Here is a 17915-nt window from a genome sequence, read left to right on the forward strand (position 1 = left end):
CCAAGCACCGCCTAATTATCGACGTTGCAACAAGGTGGACCTCCACCCTGCACATGGTGGAGCTGCTGTGCGAACAGAGGCAGGTCGTAATGCATTTGTGGGAGGATACACGGCCAGGCACTTTGAGGGCAGACATGGAGTTGACAGGTGTGTAGTGGTCGAAGCTGAAAGACCTCTGTAAAGACCTTCAGTGTTTTGAGGAATGCACTCGGCTGGTAAGCGCAGAAGACGCCATCATAAGCATGAGCATCCCACTTATGCGTCTGCTCATGCAAACTTTGACGCACCTTAAGGAGCAGGCGTCTGCAGCCGAGGATGATGAGGAAGAGGAGGAGGGAAGCCTTGATGACAGTCAGCCATTGTCTGGTCAGGGAATTCTTGTGGACGAGGTGGAGGAAGAAGAGGATGATGATGGGGATGATTATTTAGGGGAGGAGGATGCTTCTCGTAGGGCAAGAGAAAATGTTGGCGTGGCAAGGTCTGGTACAGGGTTTGTGCGTGACTGGAGGGATGTGGATTTGCCAGAAAGTGCTCCTCCACCCAGCACTCGCAGTGCATCATTGACACCAGGAACATTGGCCCACATGTCAGATTATGCCTTGCAGATCCTAAAAAGGGACCCCAGCACTGCCAAAATCATGAACGATGACGACTACTGGTTGGCCAGCATCCTGGATCCACGCTATAAAGGGAAATTCCAAAACATCATGCCACAGGAGAACCTTGACCTAATATTGGTAAACAAACAAGCAACTCTGGTAAACCGGTTTTTTGAGGCATTCCCAGCACACAGCAGCGGTGATGGTTCTCACACGAGCCGTAGGGGCCGGGGGCAGCTTGGAAGAGGTGTTCGTGGTGCACACAGCAGAAGTGGCTTTGGAGACAGGGGTTTCATGACCATGTTGTGGAATGATTTTTCAAGTCCCGCTCACACGACTGGTAATATTTCATCAATTGAAAGTGACAGGAGACAGCAGTTGTCAACTATGGTTACAAACTACTTCTCGTCCCATATCGATGATCTCCCTCACAGGTCATTCCCATTTGACTATTGGGCCGCTAAACTGGACACCTGGCCTGAATTGGCACAATATGCCTTACAGGAGCTCGCTTGCCCAGCTGCAAGTGTGCTATCGGAAAGAGTCTTCAGTGCAGCTGGATCAATCCTGACAGAAAAAAGGACCCGTCTGTCGACCCAAAATGTGGATAATCTAACCTTCATTAAAATGAACCACGCATGGGTTTCCAAGGATTTTGTCCCACCTTACCCTGATGACACATAGGTTGCCAGAAAAATGGCTTACTTTGGTCCTCCTCTTCCTCGGACTTGACCAATTTCGCCTTTAGCAGCAGCTGAATGTCCCACATCAACATATGCCATTTTGTAAACCTCCCTAACTTTGCTGCTTCCCCCCCCCGATGGCCGGGGTCACCACCTAGCGCACGCAACCGTGCGAGTGCCGTTGCCCTGGACAGGTGGGTAGGCCGACTCTTTGGCGCGGGCACTGGCACAGGGTCCCTCATAGTGCAATCAAGTGTCTCTGACGGTGGGGGTGCACACCCACCATCAGACACACCGCCGTACTATGAGTGGCCCAGTGCCAGAACCGATGCCCACAAGTGTGTCCCCCTTGCTTGGGCAGGGCCACAGCATTTGCAATGTTTACCTCTCCCTGCTCCTCCGCTGTGTAGTCTGGGCTGTCAAATCCTTCACTGGGACTGCCACTACAAATTTGGTGAACTGATAGATGATGGATAAGACGTAGCTATGCCCTGTCCCGCTGGCCGGGATCCAGCTTCAGATGATCAATGGCTTCCATTTCTTATGGACATCGACTCAGTGACATGCAGAGGTGGTTTATCATCAGCTTTAACAGTTTTCCTACTCACAGACGTGTGACATTCCTGCGCACATTTTTAAATGTGTCCTCTCATGCCAATCCCATAGAATCGCCTACGGCCTGTGGCTTCTGTCTTTTGCACTCCAAAGTTACGTGACAGATCATGATAGGCAGTGAGCACCATGTTTACATCTCTCTCTGTGATCAAAATTTGATGGAGATGAGTAACGCTGATGGGATCAACGGTACTGCGATACAGCAACACCTTCTTCACAAAGAAATGTTTTCGCTGTCTCCACACACTAATTAATTGAGGGTCGGCATCGCCTCTGAGAATTGTGACGGAAGTTTTTCCCGTGATTCTTAATTCCTAGATTTCTGCAATCAATAGCCTTTATGTCACTAATTGTATGCATCTCATTTCCTATTGCGGAGAGGCTGGACTGTCTTACTGAGACAGAAATATATATGACTATTTAAAAATACCACCAAAAGTGTGTACTGGTGTACGCTTCAAATACATTTCCTTTTTTCTACTTTTTAGATTGCTGTGTAATCCATACTGAGAACACGGAAATTTTAAATGTTTAAACTATGCTCTATATACCTGTAATCCGGTGATAATGTACCCTTTCTCACCTTTGTGCAATCACGTGTAATCCATACTGGGCCTGACACCGTCTGAGCCTGCCTCCTGATCTATAGACATAGGTTTTTAATGTGTAAACTATGCTATACATAACTGTAATCTGGTGAAACTGTACCCTTTATCAACTTTCTACAATGTTGTGGAATCCATACTTGGCCTGAGAATGGCTGCCGAGTTGTTAAGCAAGCTACAGCAACTGTGGTTTGGACATGTAATTTTTTCATTTTTTCAGGAATGCCGGTTAGGCCTAATTCCATAATTGCGGATGACCTGCACTTACTGGGAAATCATCGTTCGCGGGGAATAATTGGAATCCCAGATCCCCATCACTAATGGTGTTCAGCGGGTTATCAGCACCTGTAAGCGACAAAAGCTGGTCCTTTCAGTGTAGCGCGCATGCAGCCCCGGACATGTGAGGCCATGATAGACCTGTTATTGCCCAATCTCGCGTGCCAGAGCCTCACGTATCTCTCTAGTAAGCTTGACGCGTACCGCGGGGGGCATGCCGGAGTCTCGGTCGTTAACGGAATAAAGCTGAGAAATCGCTAGCACAACTACAAACGGACATACCACACCACACACAGAATCGACAAAGCTTTCAATGTGTGCATCTTTTCTTGAGGTGGCATGGTTGTGGTTTCCCGGGTGGAGTCCAATTAAGCTGCAGACTCCACTCCTGGTGGTGCCCTTTTGGACATTCCTTTAAGGTTCAGCTTTGCAATTATACTGCCCTGGAAAGCAAACCCTTTGCCTTCATGGACACAGTTTGGAGGTTCGTGGGAATAACGCCGCCCCATCGGCAGTTGCCATAATTTATTGGTGGGAAGTCTGACGGTATATGATCGTGTTCGATTTCAGAATTTTTTTTTTTTTTTTTTTGGGTTTGTATTTTACATTTTTATTGCAGCCTTTCTTGACTTCATAAGGGCTCAGCCTATATCTGTGTCTCCTCCACCTCCTCCTTTTACTCCTCCACCTCTTTTCTAAATGTAGTTGCCCTTTTCCATATGTTATTTTTGTCTTCTGAGCATTTTCTCTGCTTTGGGACACCTTTAAAAGTGTTTTGTAATTGGTTTCTATGTGTTTGTATGTGTTTGTTTGCCTGCCATTGTTTTCAATGGGGTTCGACGGTGTTCTTCGAACATTCGACGAACTTGCCTCCTGTGCGACGAACAAAAACACTAGCGGGGTGGCTCAACACTACTCCTGATATATAGACGTACATTGTTAATGTTTAAAGTATGCTATGTATACCTGGTGTGTTGTGAGTTCATTCTCCCCTTCACCTTTGATGTCTGATGAACTCCCTCTGCTGGTGAAGAGAGGTAGTGAAATTGATTGGGATGGGAAGAACCTGTCATCTGAACAGGCGGAGTGTGATTGGACATCTGGAATTTCTGAGTGGATATAAGGCAGCCGACGCCCTGCAGGGCTGCTGGTGATCCTTTCTGCTCTGAGCTCTTGCATCCAGCTTGGTTCCTGTCTACTAAAAGCTAAGTTTTTGCCCTGCTGTTGTTCCATGAGATTTTGTCTGGTTTGCTTAGTGTTTGTGTTCAGCCAGTCCTGGTTGGGACTGGCTGAATTCCATTTTTGTCTCTGATCAGTTGATCTCTTTGCTCTGTTTTCAGAATATACCTGAGTGCTGATATAGTGATTTTGAAGTCTAGCGACTTCAGGGCCTTTTTCCCTATTAGACGGTTGGGACATTTTTGATAGGGTTTTTTGCGGATTGCAGCCAGCATCTTTTCTGTCCTGTCCTATCTAGTTAGTTGGGCCCCATCGTTTGCTCAGCCTGTCTTTCTGTCTGTGTTTGTGTTTTCATCTGTTTTTCACCGACAATACATGTTGGGGGCTGTCTATTGCTTTGGGGTCTGCTCTGGGGCAGTTTAGATTTCCCCTTTCCTTCTTTAGGCTTATGTAGTTCTCCGGCTGTGACGAGGGGTCTAGGGCACCGTAGGAACCCCCCACGGCTACTGATAGTTGTGGTGGATAGGATCAGGGGTCTGCAATCCGATAGCTACCAACCTCTCCGGTTTTCTGGACTTAGCTTGTATTTTTGTTTTCTCCTCCTCCCGTGACTCATTCATAACACTGGTGTCTTGTGACACTGTACCCTTTCTGCCAGGAAGTCCTCCTCCAACCAACACTCTAAGTGTATCATTGACACCTGGAACATTGGCCCACATGTGTGATTATTTCTTGCGGATCTTCTTGTTATATTGTGGTGTGATCCATCCAGAGCGTGTGAGAGTCTATGGGTTACTCCTGCAATTTAGATGTACATTTAAAAATTACCCCAACACTGTATACAGCTCTACGCTTGTGATACATTACCCATTTACTGCTTGTTATATTCTGGTCTAATCCAAACTGACCAAGTGAGAGTTATTTTCTGACTGTGGAAATAAATACTGAGATTGACAACAATGACACCTACACTGTGTACAGCTGTACTCTTGAGATCCATTACCGTTTTACAGCTTTTTAGATTGTGTTGTAATCCAGTACTGAGCCTGAGAGTGTCTGTGTCTGCCTCCCGAAATATATACGGAGATGTAGAATGTTTAAACTATACTATATATACCTGCTATCTGATGATACTGTACACTTTGTCTAATTTTTATAATCTTCTCTAATCCATACTGAGCCTGTGAGCATCTCTGTGTGACTGATGGATTATATAGGGAGATTGACAATTATCCTTTGAATAGAGCTGTACACTTCTGATACAGTGCCATTTATCTGATGTTATTTTGGGTCTATTTTCTGCAAAATTTTGAAGTTTGGTGGAAGAGGCCGCGGACGTGGGCGTGGGGGGGCCAGCTGGTGCTGATGGTGGTGGTGCATCTGCTGGTAGTGGCAAAAGCACAATAGCAGTTAAGGCAGGAGGTATTCAGCCTGCATCATGGTCTGGCTTCGGAACGCCCGGAAGGCTACCTTTTCTGGGAGTAGGTTAACCGCTTTTAAAGCCGGAGCATGCGGAACTGCTTTTGGCTTACATTGCCGAAACAGACTCCAGCAAATATGCCCTCCTCTTCTGAAGTTTCAAAAATGAAAGCACTGAGTCGTCAAGTGCTGGCTCCTGGTCAGGAAGAACCCCTTTCCTTATGTCCTTCACCCCCACCAAAAGTGAATGATGCAGCAGGCCACACTTCACATTAGTCCATGTAGCTCTTTCTATCATACCATGCCTGGGTTATCAAGTCAAATCGTGAATTCCCAAGTCCAAGATGAATCTGACATGGAATGTGAGTGGCCAGCCAGGGCAGTGGGGTTAATTGGTACCAGGCCATTGTCTCACAGGGATGTGTCACGGTGGTGGTGACCCGTTCCGTGGCCCTGGGCGTCCATGCGAAGGGGTGAATTACGTTTATAGGTGAATGATACGTGACGCCACCTGTGGTTTCAGTTTAGATTGACCAGCGCTGCAGTGTCGCTTCTCTGGGACAGATGTTGTGGTGCAGCTAAGATGTAGAAGCCCTGCCCAGGTATGGCCATTGTCGCAGGACACATGAAAGAGTTGGTAGATGGTGTGCAGTGCAGGATGTAGCAGAGCCGTGCGCCAGGCGCAGGAGAATGATGACACAGTCATGCAGTTCCTTTACCTGTACTTGGTAAGTGCCGTCCAGGACCCAGAGTACAGATGGAGAAGGAGTTGGTCAGCCTGGATGCCAATTTCGAATTCTCTCTCTGCAGATAGGTAGTGTGGCCTCCTCTCTAGCGCTTATCTGAGGTACTCGCAGTGCTGAGTTCAATGAAGTTCCCCCTGTTGACTCTCTTTTGGAACTTTCTCGTATGGCAGGCAGCCGTAGCCTTTTCCTTCTGGCTCCCACACGTCGATGCTGGGGCCTTCGAGCCTTAGTTGGGTACAGTGCATTTACAGCTGCTTCCTCCGGTTTCTGCTGCAGGAACGTCAGTGTCCCTACAAACTCGGAGACCGGAATCCGGACCATGCGCTCCAGCTAGAAGTGAGCCTTAACTCTGCTCATCCTCCAGCTCCCCTTCTCATGTCCACACACTTCCCCCTTCCCTGCACAGAGTGCACTAACTTACCTCCTCCCGACCACAGAGAGCAGCTCCTCAGCAGTCAGGTTCAGTGGTCTCCCTGCTGGCCTGGAGTGGGAAATGTGTTGTGTGTTGGTTGAACTGCTAGAGAGATCCTTCGTTGCTCCCAAGCATGACATCACACGCCCTAGGAGGAAGGCAATGCCACTGTGGCGACCGTACTCCTGGGGACGCCACAAGTGCACTGAGGCCCAGCCACTGCTAGATGATTCTACTGGTACATTGACTCAGACCACTACATTCCACTCACACTCTACACAGCCAGAATCTGACCCTGAGGAAACTCAGGTTCCTCTTCCCGCATACTACACCTCCATACACGGTGACAAAGAGGAAGATGCAGATGAAAGTGCAGGTTCCTTGAGCAGGTGGGTGGGGCATATTCCTGGGCGACGGCACTGGCACAGGGCCCCTCATAGTACGCAAAAGTGTCTCTGCCGGTGGGAGGGCCCACCCGCCGTCAGACACACCGCCACACACCGCCGTACTATAAAGAGCCCTGTGCCAGTGCCGTCGCCAACGAGTGGGCCCCCCCTGCTTGCTCCGGATCACAGCACTTGCAAAGTTGAAATACTTTTTAAACATTTTAAAAAAGCCATCAACAAACTGGAGCAAGTTCAGAAAAGAGCGACCAGAATGGTGACCGGTCTGCAAACCCTGTCTTATGAGGAAAGGTTGCAGGATTTGGGAATGTTTAGTTTTCAAAAGAGAAGACTGAAAGGAGACTTAATAGCTGTCTACAAATATCTAAAGGGCTGTCACATTGTAGAAGGATCAACTTTATTCTCATTTGCACAAGGAAAGACTAGAAGCAATGGGATGAAAGTGAATGGGAGGAGACAGATTAGATATTAGAAAAATCTTTTTGACAGTTAGAGTGATCAATGAGTGGAACAGGCTGCCATGAGAAGTGGTGAGTTCTCCTTCAATGGAAGTCTTCAAACAGAGGCTGGACAGACATCTGACTGGGATGATTTAGCGAATGCTGCTTTGAGCAGGGGGTTGGACCAGATGGCCCAGGAGGTCCCTTCCAACTCTACGATTCTATGATTCTATGATTCCCAAATCCTGCAACCTTTCCTCATAAGACAGGGTTTGCAGACCGGTCACCATTCTGGTCGCTCTTTTCTGAACTTGCTCCAGTTTGTTGATGTCTTTTTTAAAATGTGGTGCCCAAAACTGAACACAGTATTCCAGATGAGGTCTGACCAAAGAGGAGTAGAGGGAAATAATGACTTCACGTGATCTAGACTGTATGCTTCTGTTAATACATCCTAGAATTGCATTTGCCTTTTTTGCTGCTGCATGACACTGTTGACTCATATTCAGTCTGTGATCTATTAGTATACCCAAGTCTTTTTCACATGTGCTGTTGCTTAGCCCTATTCCTCCCATTCTGTATATGCTTTTTTCATTTTTATTGCCCAGATGTAGTACTTTGCATTTCTCCCTGTTAAAAACCATTCTGTTAGTTGCTGCCCACTTCTCCAGTTTATTTATATCTTTTTGAATCCTCTCTCTCTCTTCTCTAGTATTAGCTATCCCTCCTAGCTTTGTGTCATCAGCAAATTTAATGAGTTTACCCTCAATTCCTTCATCTAAATCATTGATAAAGATGTCGAACAATACAGGGCCCAGGACAGAGCCCTGTGGTCCCCCACTTGAGACATTCTTCCACCTGGATGTGCAGCCATTTACGACCACTCTTTGGGTCCGATCACTAAGCCAGTTATGAATCCACCTAACAGTTGCCTTGTCCATTCCATACTTAGTCATTTTTTCAATAAGGATTGTATGAGATACTTTGTCAAATGCTTTGCTGAAGTCAAGATATACTATATCTACAGCATTTCCTTGATCCACCCAATCAGTGATTCCGTCATAGAAGGAAATTAAGTTAGTCTGACATGAGTTGTTAGTTACAAACCCATGCTGACTCTGTTTAATCACTTCATTCTTATCCAGGTACTGACATACATGTTGTTTAATAATTTGTTCAAAGATCTTTCCTGGTATAGAAGTCAGACTCACCGGCCTATAGTTGCCTAGGTCCACCTTCTTCCCCTTTTTGAAGATAGGAACAACATTTGCTCTTCTCCAGTCTTCTGGAACTTCTCCTGTTCTCCAAGAATTTTCAAAGATTATGGAGAGAGGTTCAAAAATTTCTTCTGCTATCTCCTTCAGTACTCTGGGGTGTAATTCATCTGGACCTGGAGACTTGAATTCATTTAGGTTTCAAACATTATATGGGACCAATGATTCTGTATGGAGAAATATATGGGCCTCATTACTCTGTATAGCGCACTATGTGGTGGCCATAATACTGTATGGAGTAATATACTGTCCGTTTTTGGGGCTATTGGAGAATTTAAAATGGATATCAGTCATGATATGTAAGAAGTGAAGTATTTTTCATTGTACTATACCGCTATTTCTCTGCCGTATCGGAGCATCATGAGTTGTGGTATGTGTTAAAGGGGCGCTCTTTGGCCCAGGGCACATGAAAACCTGGAGCCAGCCCTCCCCCCCCCACAACTTTAGCCAAATAACCCCCAGTTTTCAGTGTGTAACTATTATTATGAAGTAAATTAAGGTTGACAAGCTTCAGTAATAAAAATTGATGTTTTTGCCTTTCAAATGGGCACTGTAGGTGTGTTTCCTGTCCTCCACTCACTGCCGACCTTGGTTCCCCATTGACTTGCATTGGGTTTCGTGTTTCAGTCGGCCTTCGACTTTTCACGTTAATCGGACGATTTTGTTCGACTCGACTTTTGAGAAAGTCGGGTTTCATGAAACCCGACTCGACCCGAAAAAAGGCAAAGTCGCTCAACTCTAGTGGCAATACTGGAATTTCTGCAGAAAGGTTTAGAGTTGGGGTTAGCTGTCAGACATGTCTCAGCCTTGGCAGCATTATTTAACTGTCAACTGGCAAATAATAGGTGGGTGGCCAGGTTTATCTGAGCCTGTAGTAGACCTGACTCTGTCCCATCTCCTACTCCTGTTTGGGATCTAAATTTAGTTCTATCATCTTTGACAGAGAGTCCGTTTGAACTATTAAACACAATGTCAGATAAAATACTATCATTAAAAACAGCCTTATTAGTGGCACTCACGACGCCCGGCCCGTAGGATTGGGGATTTACACGAATTATCAGCAGACTCTCCTTACACTCAGGTCATGGACGATAGGGTTGTATTAAAGTTAGATCGGGCATATCTCCCCAAGGTGGTGTCAAGAATCCACAGGGCTCAGGAGATAATCTTATCATCTTTTTGTCCTAGCCCTAGTAACCAGAAGGAGGAGAGGCTTCATTGCCTAGATGTTAGATGTCTCCTGCATTATTTAGAGGTGACAAAACCTTGGAAAAAGCAGAGGGCTTTATTTGTTTCATTCCAGGGGTCAAGGAAGGGCCTTAAAGCCTCTAAACAGACTATAGATAGATGGGTGAGAGAGGCCATTATGCTAGCGTATAGTAGTGCAGGCAGAGCTGTTCCAGAGGGTCTAAAATCTTACTCCATGGCAACATCCTGGGCGGAGAGAGCAGACGCTTCCATCGATCAAATCTGTAAGGCGGCCACTTGGTCCTCTCCGTCTACTTTCTTCAGACATTATAGGCTTAACATATCTGTTACCTCTGATCTCACATTTGGGAGAAGAGTGTTACAAGCAGTGATCCCTCCCTAAGGCCAGGGTCACACTGCATTATGGCAGTCCGTTAACGCCGCCATAGACCCCAATTATGTGGCGCATCGCGACGTATGCCGTAAAGCGGCACGCGTTTGCGACGTGCCGTTATTCACTGACAGAGCCTCAGACGCGGGTTGCAGCGTCTGAGGCTCCGTCACCCCTAGCGCTGATGAAGCATCAGCGCTAGCGGTATAGCATAACACATATCGCGTTATGCTATAGCATTAACGCAGCCCGCCAACGCTATGCGTTGAACGGGCTGTGTTAACGCTATGTGAACCTGGCCTTAGAGACTAGAAATCTCTAACTCTCTCGTGGTGCCGTCATGTATGATGGAAAAACACGGGTATTACATACCTGGTAATGTGTTTTTTCATGAGACATGACGGCACCCTTATATTCCCTCCCTATTGATCACGTTATTAGTTGGGTGCATTATTTACATTAGACACTCCCTTGGGTGTTGGTAATTAGGTGTATAAAGGATGTATTATTTATATGTACACTAATCTGCGGAGTTCCTCTCGTGCTCTGTAAAACAACTGATGCGGAGAGAGGAGCCGCCCCTTTTATCTTGAAAGTTTCCTGTCTTTGAAGGGCGGATCCCCTCTCTCGTTGTGCCGTCATGTCTGATGAAAAAAGACATTACCAGGTATGTAATACCTGTGTTTTATAAACAGGGAGGAAATGGTTGAGGAGGTAACACTGGCTGGGGACCTAGGAGGTAGCGACCATGCTATTTTAGAATTTTGGATAACTAGAGGAGGAAGACCTGTGAAGACTCAGACGTCAAGGTTAGATTTCAGAAAGGCAGATTTTAAGGGATTCAGAAAGAGAATCAGAGGGATCCAATGGCTGGATATCCTTAAGGACAAAAATGTCCAGGAAGGATGGGAAATCTTGAAAAATGAAATTCTCAAAGCAAAATTGTTAAAAATTTTGAAAAGTGGGAAGAATAAGAAGCATTTAAGGAAACCAGGATGGATGAACACAGAACTTAAACACTTGAAATGTTTATCAAATAGAAAGAGGGAGGCATATCTAAAGAAGAATATAATGCTGTCTGCAGAACCTGCAGGGCACAAATCAGATTACTAAAGCCGACAATGAATTGAGGCTTACAAGAGACATCAAAAGCAATAAAAAAGGATTTTGGGGATATGTCAAAAGTAAAAGAAAAGTCAAAGATGCTATAGGATTTTTACAGGATGAAAATGATGAAATGGTAAGACAGGATGTTGAGAAGGACAAACTTTTAAATTCCTATTTTGCATCTGTTTTCTCTCAGAAAGGAAATGTAACATCAACTGTTCTTCACTGTCCTATTAAGGGAATAGAAGAATCCAGGATATCTATAAACAGAAAGATAATGAGGAAACACTTAGCTAACCTAAATGAATTCAAGTCTCCAGGTCCAGATGAATTACACCCCAGAGTACTGAAGGAGATAGCAGAAGAAATTTTTGAACCACTCTCCATAATCTTTGAAAATTCTTGGAGATCAGGAGAAGTCCCAGAAGACTGGAGAAGAGCAAATGTTGTTCCTATCTTCAAAAAGGGGAAGAAGTTGGACCCAGGGAACTATAGGCCAGTGAGTCTGACTTCTATACCTGGAAAGATCTTTGAACAAATTATTAAACAACATGAATGTAAGTACCTAGATAAGAATGAAGTGATTAGCCAGAGTCAGCATGAGTTTGTAACTAATAAATCATGTCAGACTAACTTAATTTCCTTCTACGACAGAATCACTGACTGAGTGGATAAAGGAAATGCTGTAGATATAGTATATCTTGACTTCAGCAAAGCATTTGACAAAGTATCTCACACCATCCTTATTGAAAAAGTGATTAAGTATGAAATGGACAAGGTAAATATTAGGTGGATTCATAACTGGCTTAGTGATCGGACCCAAAGAGTGGTCATAAATGGCTGCACATCCAGTTGGAAGAATGTCTCAAGTGGGGTACCACAGGGCTCTGTCCTGGGCCCTGTATTGTTCAACATCTTAATCAATGATTTAGATGAAGGAATTGAGGGTAAACTGATAAAATTTGCTGATGACACAAAGCTAGGAGGGATAGCTAATACTAGAGAAGAGAGAGTGGATTCAAAAATATATAAATAAGCTGGGGCAGTGGGCAGCAACTAACAGAATGGCTTTTAACAGGGAAAAATGCAAAGTACTACATCTGGGCAATAAAAATAAAAAAAAAATCATATACAGAATGGGAGGAATAGGGCTAAGCAACAGCACATGTGAAAAAGACTTGGGTATACTAATAAATCACAGACTGAATATGAGTCAACAGTGTGATGCAGCAGCAAAAAAAGGAAATACAATTCTAGGATGTATTAACAGAAGCATACAGTCTAGATCACGTGAAGTCATTATTTCCCTCTACTCCTCTTTGGTCAGACCTCATCTGGAATACTGTGTCCAGTTTTGGGCGCCACATTTTAAAAAAGACATCAACAAACTGGAGCAAGTTCAGAAAAGAGCGACCAGAATGGTGACCGGTCTGCAAACCCTGTCTTATGAGGAAAGGTTGCAGGATTTGGGAATGTTTAGCTTGCAAAAGAGAAGACTGAGAGGAGACTTAATAGCGGTCTACAAATATCTCAAGGGCTGTCACATTGTAGAAGGATCAACTTTATTCTCATTTGCACAAGGAAAGACTAGAAGCAATGGGATGAAACTGAATGGGAGGAGACACAGATTAGATATTAGAAAAAACTTTTTGACAGTTAGAGTGATCAATGAGTGGAACAGGCGGCCATGAGAGGTGGTGAGTTCTCCTTCAATAGAAGTCTTCAAACAGGCTGGACAGACAACTGGGATGATTTAGCGAATCCTGCTTTGAGCAGATGACCCCAGGGGTCCCTTCCAACTCTACTATTCTATGATTCTATGAAACTTCGATTCCAATCTGTAAATGCTGGGCCAGACCCTGATTCCTCATTCATGGCCCATGGCTGACTGCTGCTGTGCTATTTGCCAATGTCTACTGTGGGTCAATTGATTCCACTTTTCCTGGTGTCTGCTCCTAATTTTCACTGTTTGGGAAGCTTTTTTTCACCCCTTTAGGTGTTTTGTATATGTTTGGTTTGGTCTCACATTGAATCTAATGGGGTTTGGGTACGTTCGTTGAACCGTTTGGTGAAAATGTTTGGTGAATGTTGAAAGGTTCGCTCTTCTGTAATTAAAACCATTGTCTGCAGGTTGAAAGTGTTTTTTACATGACCGGTTTTCATTAAATATTCTCATTTGCTGGTAGATAATTAATGACTAGATTGTGGCCCCTAGACATGGAGCCATCAGTCTGTGCTTGACTGAATTTGTAGCCAAATTTGACGAGTTTATTGTTATTTATTTTAGTCACTTATATAGCGCCATCAATTCCGCAGCGCCGTACAGGAGAGTCATCAAAAAGTTTCATTTTCCCTAAGTGCACAAAGGACAACGTTTCTGGATTCTTGGGGACTTCTTTTAAAATCTTTGAGAGGCTAAAAGAATAAAAAGAAGAGTGAAGCTGAGTGCTTGAATATTCATGGCGCCTCCTCTTGGTGCTGAGTGACGCTCACTATTGGACATGTTACACATTCCTAAATTTCAGTTCTAGTTTCTATCAAATAAAATGATTAAAGTAAGAAGAATCTTGTTCCCTTAGGGTCCCGTCACACTTAGCGATGCACCAGCGATCCCGACCACGATACGACCAGGTGAGGATCGCTGGTGCATCGCTAAATGGTCGCTAGTGAGCTGTCACACAGGCAGACCTCACCAGCGACGTAGCAGCGGTCGGCGGTCGCTACTTACCTGTCAGACGCGGCGATGAAGACGTCCTCCTGCCCGCGTCCACACGTTGCTCGTCGGCGCCAGCAGGAAGCCCAGCAGCAAGCCGCCGCCGAGAAACGGCCCAGGACGTTCTCGCGCGATCAGCGATAGCCAGCGGGGGGGAGCCGGTCGGAGGTAAGTATCACATATAGCGATATCGCTAACAATATCGCTGCTGCGTCACAAAATCGGTGACGCTTTAGCGGTATCGCTATGTGTGAAGCCCCCTTTTCTACAACCCTCATTATGTAAAGTGTGGTGTGTACCAGAGGTCATCCGTGCTTCAAGAGGGCCTGTAACACAATGTCCCTGAGCTGTCACCTCCAAATTGAGTTTCTATCTTGCTCTGGGGCGTTCTCACATTGTCTTGTGAAATAACAACATCATGATGATTGTGACAAGATGTTAGAGGTTCTGCAGGGAGCGGCAGGAACATCATGTGAATGGACCTCCTTGTACCTTGGTGGCTCCATTCCTTAGCCACTGCCTATGGAGGTGGCTCCTAGCATGCAGTACATGTTTCCTGTGCAGCAGCTGCCTGGCATTGAGTGCTCACGTGTCTGTCCTCTCCCCGCTGACCTCTGTGTGAGGTGTAGGGGTTCGGGTCATTACTGGGGTGCATGGATACAATCAGATCATTAAAATCTCATTGTAATTTGCCTCACAGTGATTCTGTATGAATGGCATGTTGTGCGGTTTCTTCAGACCACCGAGTATATTCACATAAAGTCAATTGCAAAAATGTAGGATTTCTACGAATCAGTTTTTTTTGTACAATTTACTGTAAATGTTCAAAGCGAATGAAATTTTCCTCCATCTCTGATGCCCACAGTTTTATTTGCTTCTGCCCTCTGAGCTATTCCGGGTCTTGTTGCCCTTTAGCTACAATCACTAGTCATATAATTAATAAACACACTTAATATTACTGAGTTGCTGTCCCTGGAATCTGTAGGAAAGATCGGATAAGCAATGTTACTTAGGTCTACAGTAAAATATTAATAAAATACAACAACCCTGGTCATGGAAAGTGCGGAGCGCCCCAAAGGTCATCTATGCTGTTGGGCAACCTGTAGCACAATGTCCCAGTTCTGTCAGTCCCACCCTGAGTTGGTATCTTGCTGGAGGCCTGAGCTTGAGATGCCTGAATCTCCTCAATGTTTGAAGCTATTGTAAAAGTGTCATAAGACAATGTGGACACGTGTGATTAAATTGAGGTTCTGTAGTCTGGGAAAGTCCAGCCCCACAGGCAGCAGAGCGATCATCATGTGAATGGATCTCCTTGTACCTTGGTGGCTCCATTCCTTAGCCACTGCCTATGGAGCTGGCTCCTACCATACAGTACATGTTTCCTGTGCAGCAGCCGCCTGGCATTGAGTGCTCACATGTCTCTATCCTCTCCCCCCTGACCTCTATGTGAGGTGTAGGGGTTCAGGTCATTACTGGGGTGCATGGATACATCCAGCATTTCCCAGATTAGGGACGAGACGTCTTCTGAGTGACTTACAGAATGAGAGGAACGTGTCCAATCTTTGTGTCATTTAGGAAACATCGTAGTCAGAAAACAGAGTTTATATTAGAACTTTCCTCATAGATCTGTGGAAAGAAATTCTGGAAAATTCCTAGGATAGAAAATTATAAATATCTGTTCACCCAATAGAAGAGGCTACCCGGCGAGATATCACCTGAGGGATCCAACAACCTGCTCAGATCTGTACATAGCGCAGACATTGCTCACAATCCGGGGTGTTTATACAAGGCATCCAGCCATCAATCTCTGCAGATTAGATCTATACAGTTTTTTATGTATGGGTTGATATTATTATTACTTATTTTTACTGGCTTCTGTACATGACGAGGGGTTATATACAAATATAATCTAACAATGGCAGACAGGTACAGAGGGGAGCGGGCCCTGTCCTTGGCGGCTTACAGTCTATAGAGTCATGGGGAAGGAGACCGTAGGAGTAGGTGGGGATGTGATAGCGGATCATTGCAGACCTTCTTCTTTCTTGAATAGATGGGTTTTCAAGTTCTGAATATGGCAGATAATCGAACAAGTTGGGGTAAAACTCCAGAGGATGGGGTATATTTGGGAGAAGTCTTTGAGGCGATTTGGTGAGGAACGTGTGAGTGTGGACTAGAGGAGGAGGTCTTGAGAGGACCGGAGTTTACATGCTGGGAGATTAGTTTGGAGATACATGGAGGAGGCAGGTTATGGAGGTCACTGTTAATAATTGATATTGCACTCATTGGGAAATAGCCAATGAAGAGGTTTGCAGAGCAGAGAACAGGAGGAGAAAAGAGGAGAGAGGTGGATTAATACATCTTTCTGTTATACAAGTATGTTCATCTTTATCTGTACATCTAAATGAATATCCATTCATCCGTCCATCCATCTGTCTGTCCATCCACCCATCGAACCATCTATCCACTCATCCATCCGTCCCATCCATCTGAACAACCATCTGTCCATCTATCCATCAGTCCTTTGTCTATCTAACCACCTGTCCATCCACCCATCGGACCATCTATCCATTCATCTATCCAGTCATCCATCCACCCAACCATCTGTCCATCCATCCATCGGTCCATCCACCCATCGGACCATCTATCCATTCATCTATCCGGTCATACATCCACCCAACCATCTGTCCATCCACCCCTCGGACCATCTATCCATTCATCCATCCATCTGTCTGTCCATTCACCCATCTGACCATCTATCCATACTTCCGTCGTCCATCCATCCGCCCAATCATGTGTCCTTCTATCCATCAGTCCATCTGTCTATCCATCCATCTGTCCATCCTGCTTTCTTTTGCATCTCTTGTATAATAACTTCAGTTTTTGGTGACAGGTGATCCGTGTGCGCTGCCTCTTGGCTGGTAGATATATTTGTAGAACCCCCCCACAGTTATCATCTCCTGTCCCCATGTTCTGCAGAACCTCTGTCTCTGTGTAATGTCTGCATGGATTGATGATTTTGGCCCATGGTTGGAATATCAGTGTCGAGTCCTGCATGTCCTACCTTTGTGTCCTCCTCAGATGCCCCCGATCTTGTGTCACTGCTCAGGTCTCAGCCAGTATTTATACCCTAGTAGTAATTATCTGGAGCCATGCTTCTGACCAGCACTTATGTCACTTGAAAAGTTATGTTGCCCAGTGACTTTCTGATTTTGACTTCTGGACAGACGGTGCTTGCAGACAGAATTAAACACAGACACAAGCCGGGTCTCGAGCACGTGTTATTATGAATACCAGTTCCCGCTGATGAGTTATTCCAGTGTCCGGAGATTCTGTACAGGATGTGGGTAGGAGGATCATAAATCATATAGTATCAGGTAGACACAGAGAATATTCGATCATCCAGGTATATAAAAGCTGTAGGAAACTGGCTCAATAATCTTGTATCAGGGGGATCAGTGTGGAGCTAAATGTCTTCAAGCCCAGATATTGCACTTGGTGGTCAAGTTGTGGGCATCTCATCACCCTACATCACCTGTAAGGTAGCGCTGTTATTCGGGTAGGGGATACTCGCTTAGCAGCCACAAAACCAGATCCGGCACAGGTTTTCCATAAACAATCATAGTCCATGCGGTTTATTTAGCATCATAAACCCACAGCAGCAACATAAACTTCATAATGTCAGCATAGCGTCCATGACAGAGTTCAGCTCTGAAATCCCTGTGGTCACACAGGTTATGCATACACAGGCTCTTCAGCCTCAGTTATCTCACTCACGTCAGGGTTTCCTCATAGTTCCTTCATCATCATCATGCTGCAGACGTCCATTCCCTCCAGCGAATCATCAGGCACGTGCAGCCATTCAACTCA

Source organism: Dendrobates tinctorius, unplaced genomic scaffold (genome assembly GCF_039654945.1).
Source record: "Dendrobates tinctorius isolate UK_male_01 unplaced genomic scaffold, ASM3965494v1 ptg000417l, whole genome shotgun sequence".
NCBI classification, from domain to species: domain Eukaryota; kingdom Metazoa; phylum Chordata; class Amphibia; order Anura; family Dendrobatidae; genus Dendrobates; species Dendrobates tinctorius.